Here is an 8,225-nt window from a genome sequence, read left to right as displayed (position 1 = left end):
CCTCCCTCTCCCCCTCCTCCACCCCTTCCCTGCACACTCCTCCTCTGCCCTTCCCCCCCCCCTCCCCCTTCCTCTCCCCCTCCCTGTCTCCCTTCCCCTCTCCCTCCTCCCCTCCTTCTCTCTCTCTCTCTCTCTCTCTCTGTATGTGAATACTATATCCCTAGATGCAAAAATAGAATGTTGGATCCTTTGGAGGTAGAATTATAGATGTAGAAAATGCCACCCAATAGGGATTCTGGGAACTGGACTGGGATCATCTGGAAGAGCAGTAGATGCTCTTAATAAACCATCTCTCCAGCCCATACTGAAGGATTTTGAGAAGAAAAATGTGCAGAACACATGCTGTATTTGGTCTGCATTCTGGCAACTGTAATTGTTCAGTGGAATTAACAGTGATGCTGTTAATTAAACGTATATGTTGTGCATATCCATATTTTGTATATTCAAAAAACAAATAGAGAACTTCTAAAATGGTGTTCAAGGAAACCTAAAAATATGATTCCTCTTAAAAAGTACTTAAAAGAGTGAAAAATACCAATATAAACTGTTCCAGAATGTGAGATTCTTCAATTTGAAGAACATGATAGAAATATGAAACAGAAAACTATTCTTCAAGTTAAACATGAAGACAGATATTAAAAGTACTGACAGCATACTTCTAATCATAGTTATCAGGAGGGTGAGACAGGAGGATCTTATATTTGATGCCAGCAATTACAGTTGAATAACTATTGTTCCCAATATTCAGACCAACATTAACAAATTCTCACAGACTTGTGACAGACTTTCAAATACAGTGACATAATCTTAATGGAAAATCTAAAAGAGCCATGAAAATTAAAAAGAATGAGTAAATAAACTTTAAAAATATTAACTTACTATTTTAGATGAAAATGTATAATCCTCACGTTTATGAGTATCAAGAATCCTCAATTTCTCAAAGAGATCTACACCTAGAAACGTAATAGCTAAACTATCCAAATACAGCAAAAACCTGAAAATGACAAGAAATATGATATCAGATAGGTGTCATTGTAGATTAACAACTGAGTTTTCATGAGAAAATATTACAGGAGTTGTGATAAATATTTTTGAACTGCTAAAAATTCCACATCCAGCAAAAATAGTATTCTGAGTTAATATATTCTTTGGCAAAATAATATTAATATGAATGACATACTTCATCACAGAAATATGAAGGGCAATACTCACTATGAAATGAAATGATTTTTCATTGTATTTGGAATCCATATAAAGTACATAATTACACAGATAAACATAAAAGACATTGCAATATTAATGTTTTAACATTGATTGTGCACATTCACACATAAAACAATCTACACACAAATACCAAGCTAAAATCCATAAGAAAACAGAGAGAGAGAGTAGATCTGGGGGACGAAGGAGATGGGGGAGATAGAAGGAGTAGAGTGAAGGGAAACTGCATTAAGTTGTATTATATGAGAGAAAATTCCATTTTCAATAAAACCTAAAAATAAAAAAGGGAACAATCATGAAACTACAGAATATTTGTTAATATTTCGCTATAATTTTTGCAGTAACATAAGGAGTGGGTCTGGAAAGCGACAGGTAAGGAAGTTGACCTTTTTAGTACTTTCTGAATGTAGGAAAGTTTAATCCAAAATAAATTGTTTCAATATAACTGTAATCCCCAGGGCAATAACTGATAAACTGACTTCATAAATTTGTTTTGAGTTCCTATTAAGGTTTTAGCAATTGTAGGACATCAAACAATCCTCAGTAAATTTAATGTTAAAATTTTGTAATGGTCTCCCTGCTATTCTTAAGAAGATATGGTACTCTGCTTTGAGTCTATCTGCAGTTCCTAAGCAGGATCTTGCAGTTGCCAAGCTTCAGAGGACATTGTGCAGGTGGGGAAAGGTAGGGGGTGAGGGTAAGGGCGAGGGTCCTGGCTTCTGTCATCTCCCCCTTCTCTGTTTAGTTAGAGAAGGCATCTTATGATCAATCCCAACTATGTGAATTTTGAATTTGGATGTCTAATTATGGGGGGTCTTAGACAAGTTCACAACCCCAAAACACTGATGTGAGACGAGTCACATCGATGGTCGAAGGCTTTAGGCTGTCGACGATGGGCAACGTCAAGGGACTACGATGTGGGTGAAAGGAGGGTGAGAGCCCTGTCTTAGGAAGCAGTGTACCATATCTTCTGAAGAACAGCAGGTAGATCATAATTCAAGGCAGTGTACCGTTTAGACCATGACATGTTTCAAGGCACAGGCCAAGAAGATTTTGTACTTTTCCACCACCTGGCCCCTCTTACCCCCTCCCCTTGTAAAACATGCTATAAAAAAGCATTTCATGTTCAAAAAAAAAAGAAATAAAAAAATACTTAAAAAAAAGAAAGTATTGATTAGTAAAGATATTGACAGAATTGGTTATTAAATAAAGATATTGACAGAATTGTTGTTTAAATAAAGATATTGACAGAATGGGTTATTAAAGAAAGATATTGACAGAATTGTTTTGTAAATAAAGATATTGACAGTATTGTTTATTAAGTAAACATATTGACAGAATTGGTTTTTATATAAAGCTATTGACAGAATTGGTTATTAAATAAATATATTGAAATAATTGGTTTTTAAATAAATATACTGACAGAACTGTTTATTCCAAAAAAAATTTGTAATGGATTTCCCTGATTGCCTGCCTATCAGTCACCCAATCCACCACTCTACCACGAATCATCACCATGTAGAGTCCAACCTGAAACTAAAGGAAGGTTGCTCAGATATATTCCTCAAGAAAAAGGAAATAAAAAGAGAAAAAAAAATCAAGTATAAATATGTTCAAGAAACTCAAACAGCATATGCACAAATATATGAATAAGGATGAAAATTATAAACATTTGATATAAAATAATGAAAACAATTTGAGTTACAAAATGGATTGTTTTAAAAAAAGAATCTTTGTTGAATAGCCAAAATAAAACTTGAAATGATTGGTCCCTTTTTGTGAGAGCTGTATAGCATCAGTAATAGTGTCAGGCCATGGGGTCTTCCCTTGAATTAGATCACACTTTGGGCCTGGGCCTGGCTCTTCTTTTCCTCAGGCTGTTCTTCATGTCCATCCCTGCAGTTCTATTCGACAGGAACAATTCTGTGTCAGAGTTCTGTAGGATGGCAACCCCATCTCTCTCTTGATGCCCTGTCTTTCTGCTGGAGGTGAGCTCTACAAGTTCTGTCTCCCACTGTAGGGCAATTCATCTAAGGTCCCTTCCTTTGAATACTGAGAGTATTTGATGCCACAATTCTCTCGTATATTCTGGAGGGTCTCCCCAACCTTCTACCTCCCAAGGCTGCCTGTTTCCATTATTTCTGCTGGCCTTCAGGTATTCAGTCTGTTTCCCTCAACCAATACCAGATCATGTTCCCCTCTTCTTTCCCCTCCAATCCTCTTTCTCTCCCTCCCTCTCCCCTTGTGATTAATTTCTTCTCCCTCCCAAGTGTGATTGAGGCATCCTCACTTGGGCCCTTCAGTTTGTTGACCTTTTTGAGTTCTGTGGACTATATCTTGGGTATTCTGTATATTTTTTTTGCTAATATCCATATATTAGTGAGTACATACCATGCATGTCCTTTTGGGTCTGAGTTACCTCACTCAGGATGGTATTTTCTAGTTCAATCCATTTGCCCACAAAGCTCAGGATGTCCTCATTCTTAATGGCCAGGTAATATTCCATTATGTAAATGAACCACATTTTCTGTATCCATTCTTCTGTCGTAGGACATCTGGGTTGTTTACAGCTTCTGGCTACCACAAACAAAGCTGCTATGTACACTGCAAAACACGTGCCCTTGTGGCATGTTGGGGCATCTTTTAGGTATATTCCCAAGAATGGTATTGCTGGGTCTTCAGGTAGATCTATTTTTAACTTTCTGAGGAACCTCAAGATTGATTTCAGAGTGGTTCGACCAGATGGCAATCCACCAGCAATGGATGAGTGTTCCTTTCTCCACATCCTTACCAATATGTTTTGTCACCTGACGTTTTGATCTTAGCAATTCTGATTGGTTTAAGGTGATATCTCAGTGATTTTTAAATTTGCATTTCTCTGATCACTAAGGACATTGAGGATTTCTTTAGGTGTGTCTCAGTCACTGGAGATTCCTCTGTTGTGAATTCTTGGTTTAGTTCTATACCCTATTTTTTTATTGTGTTGTTTGTTTTTTGGTGGTTAGTTTCTTGAGTTCTTTATATATTTTGGATATTAGCCCTCTATCTGATGTGAGGTTAGTAAAAAACTTTTCCCATCTGTAGGTTGCCTAATAGCTAAAGGATGGAGTAGGAGGAGAATAAAATCTGGAGTGTAAAAAAAATGAAAAATAAATAAAAAATAAAACAAAGAGGCAGGCTGAGTAATTCCTTTAAGTATCTCCAATCTTTCAAGATATGTTTTTGACCTCAGTTATGTCTCAGTACATTTACACAGCTTGAGAGATGATGTAACAAGTATCAATATCTTATTAGGTGAATAGGTATTATCTTTTCTCTTTAATATGGAATACTTACAAATAAGTGAAATATAACAAATGCATAATACGTTAATCAGGTCTAATGCCAGATTCAGTTATACATCACTATGAAAAAGACTCAAGTCATTTCGCAAAGAGACTGGTCAGTTAGCAGAATTTTCATTAAATGTAGCAAGGTCCCAATTAAATGTATTTTACATAAGAAAAGTTACTTTTTTATGCCTACCTGAGATATATGTATGAGTCCATCTGAGCGATTTCAAGGGTCATAGAATGCCTTTATATAGTAAATGTTACTTCCATATGGAAATGGAAACAACTTGAAATAAAAACCTAACTGAATTATACAATGAGTTCAGAGGAAAGTATCACCAACTGACTGGATAAAGTGGAAGACAGAACATAAGGCCTTGAAGACATGAAAGAGTAAATTGTTGATTCATATAAAGAAAATGATCCTCAGGATCAAAACATGCAGAAAATTTTGGACACTATAAAAACACCCATCCAATGATTAATTTGTATAGAACAAGGAGAAAAAAAAAACAGAAAATATTGTCAACAAAATCACAGAAGAATTTTGCCTAAATCTAAGAAAAGTGATGTTTTGTCAAAGTATATGAGACATATAGAATATTAAGTAGATAGGAGCAGAAAAGAATCTCACTCACATTCAATAATAAAAACATTAAATGTGCAGCAAATAAAAGCAAGAGAGAAAGATGAAGCCACATAAAATCACAGTCCTGAGACTGGAGAGATGCCTCAGTGGTTAACAGCACTGGGTAATTTTGGAAAGGTATAAGGTTCTCTTCTGAGGATCCACATGACATCTTAAAAGAGTTCATAACTCTAATTACAGAGAATCTTTCACCCTCGTCTATCACCTATAAGAACCAGACATATACATGGTACATATACATAGGAGGCAGAACACTCATACATATAAACTAACTAAATAAATAATTGTAAAAGTAGATATATTAGAATAATGACTGAGTTTTCAATGAATACTGTTAAAGAAAGACAGAAAGCCCTAGACTGGTGTGAAGAAAACATTAATCATACCTGAGAATTCACAAGATTATATAATTCAAGGATGGATAACCAAAAATGTCTAAGAAAATAATACTACCACAAAAACAGTAATAAACAATATTGTTGAGACCAATAACTCTTAGCAGTAATTGTTTCACATCCCCAAGTGAAAAAATAGACTAACAGATTAAATTAGGAAACCAAATCCATCTTTTTACTCCCTTCAAGAGTCATATCTTACCATCAGTTGTAGACACTCCCTTCAGGTAAAAGGATGAAAATGTTATTATAAGTGTAACAAAGAGACAAGTAGTTGTAGCTATTCTAATAACTAACAAACTAGACTTCAAACCAAAACTAATGATCACAAGATCAAAGAAAAATCTATTTCCAAACATTTATGTATTAATTATATACTCCTGGAACAGCTAAGCTCCAGGTTCTCTCCCTTAGTATTTACCTAAAGCATTCTATTTTGTAGATTTTAAGGAACTATATTTCCTTTTTTTTTTAAATTTTATCATGCGTTGTTAAAAATTAGGCATTCAAAAAAATGACCACTGTATCTTAGTCTTTTTAGACTAATAAAGTAGTGAACACTTTAATAAAGTATTTTGAGCAAAGGAATCATTCTAAGTTGAAAGCTTAATGTCCTCTGAACTCTTGTCTATATCTTTAATATTTTCCAGATGCTTTCCAAAACACTGTACCCTTTAAATATTTGTAAATTCATCCAGTTTTTCCTTGCAAAAACTGTTTTATTCTATCCATCATTTATTGCTCTGGGGTCTACAATTCATTTGTAACTTTCATGTGCTTTGGTGTCTATCACTCTCTTCTCTCTTGTCAGTCTGAAATCCCAGTTATATTCCCTTTTAATTCTTAAGATCCAAAGAAGTGATAGTAAAACCAGTTTCTAAGGAATAATAAACTCAGGTTAGAATGATGAATATATTCTCAACTTGTCCAGACCATGGATACGAAACAATGACTAGGACTTTTAATGAACTATACTATACTATGCCTAGAACTGAGTAAGACAAGATCCAAAAATAGATTTTATGGGACTATAGAGGTGGCTAACTGGTTAGAAGCACTAGATGCTCTTCCAAAGGATATGGGTTCAGAACACAGCTCCCATATGAGAGTCCATAACAATCTGTAACTCTGGCTGCAGGGGACTCAATATCTTCTGTCCACCATAGGCAATGCAGGCACATAGTATACAGAAATATATGTAGAGAAAACACTCATATGCATTTACTAAAATAAGTAAATACACCTTAAAAATAAGAAAAATAATTTACCAAGAGGTACATCATATTATCTCTTTTAAATTTAGTCTTTTCCATTTACAGATGTCAAAAGTTTTATTTTGTTTCTTTTGATAGCTTTTAAATATTTCCCCAGGAGAACAGGGCCTAGAGTTCCTGTTGACATCCCTACTCTAGTTACATAATTTTAGTGATGACAAAATATATATCTAAATCATAAAGCTTTAAAAAGCAAATATTATATCCTAATCATAATACTTATTATGGAAGAACATCATATTCATATTATTACTTTTAATTTCATTTTCTAGAGTTTCACATTTGAATGTTATATTTACATGATTTTCTTTCTCGTGATCCTCTCCCTTATGCCTCCTATACCCACATTGCTCTCTCTTAGTCTTAACTTTTTAAAATTATTAATGCTACATACATGTTTATATTAATAAATATAACAATAGAATATTCTAAGTCTATCTAATGTTCTTTTTATCTGTATATTTTTAGTGTTGATCATCTAGTACTAGATAACGAATAAGAAAGTTCCTACTAGGAGAAGATGAATTTTCCTTCTCAGCAGTGATCAAATGCCTGTAGCAGTTCATCTAGAGGTAGGACCCTGTAAGATTTCTGCTGTCTACTCTGACATGTAAACTGGCCTTATCGTTATACAGGTCTTCTTGATATAATTATATTCATTTCTTATGCTGAAACTTATGATTAGTTGTCTATCTTTGAAAATGTTTACATCAGATTGTCAATTTGAAAAAAACATGTAAAGGGATAGGAAGAAAGATCAATAGTCTGTATTTAGTGTCTGCCCTTAAATGTGTCTCAAATTGCATTGGCAGAATGTTAGAGTCTGAACCTAAAATCATCATAGTGATAGCATGACAAGATTAAAATAAAATTTCTGTGAAGAATTTATTTGGAAGATATTTTTTGCCTTTTGAGCTAATGCTGTTATTTAGCAGAATTCTGGTAAGAATAAAGTGATGAAGTTGCTATTATACCCAGTGAAATATTAATTTGAAAATCTTTTGTATTCAATCTAAAGGGACAGACAAATATTATGCAAAAATAAATTATGCCATGGCACTTTGCAAAACTTTCAAAAAACTTCCTAGTGTCACTTTTGAACTTTCTTTTTTTTTTTCCTTTTTGAGACAGGATTTCTCTGTGTAGCACTGGCTGTCCTGGAACTCACTCTGTAGACCAGGCTGGCCTCTAACTCAGAAATCCGCCTGCCTCTGCCTCCCAAGTGCTGGGATTAAAGGCGTGCGCCACCACCACCCGGCACTTTTGAACTTACAAACATTTTCATTTCATTAATTTTAATTGTTCCTGCACTTAGAAATGAGAGAAGTCTAATTAATTATCTACACTTGTTTAA

The sequence above is a fragment of the Grammomys surdaster genome, unplaced genomic scaffold (genome assembly GCF_004785775.1).
Source record: "Grammomys surdaster isolate TR1022 unplaced genomic scaffold, NIH_TR_1.0 61, whole genome shotgun sequence".
NCBI lineage: Eukaryota > Metazoa > Chordata > Mammalia > Rodentia > Muridae > Grammomys > Grammomys surdaster.
The sequence above is the reverse complement of the archived record's forward strand: the minus strand, read 5'-3'. Positions refer to the sequence as shown.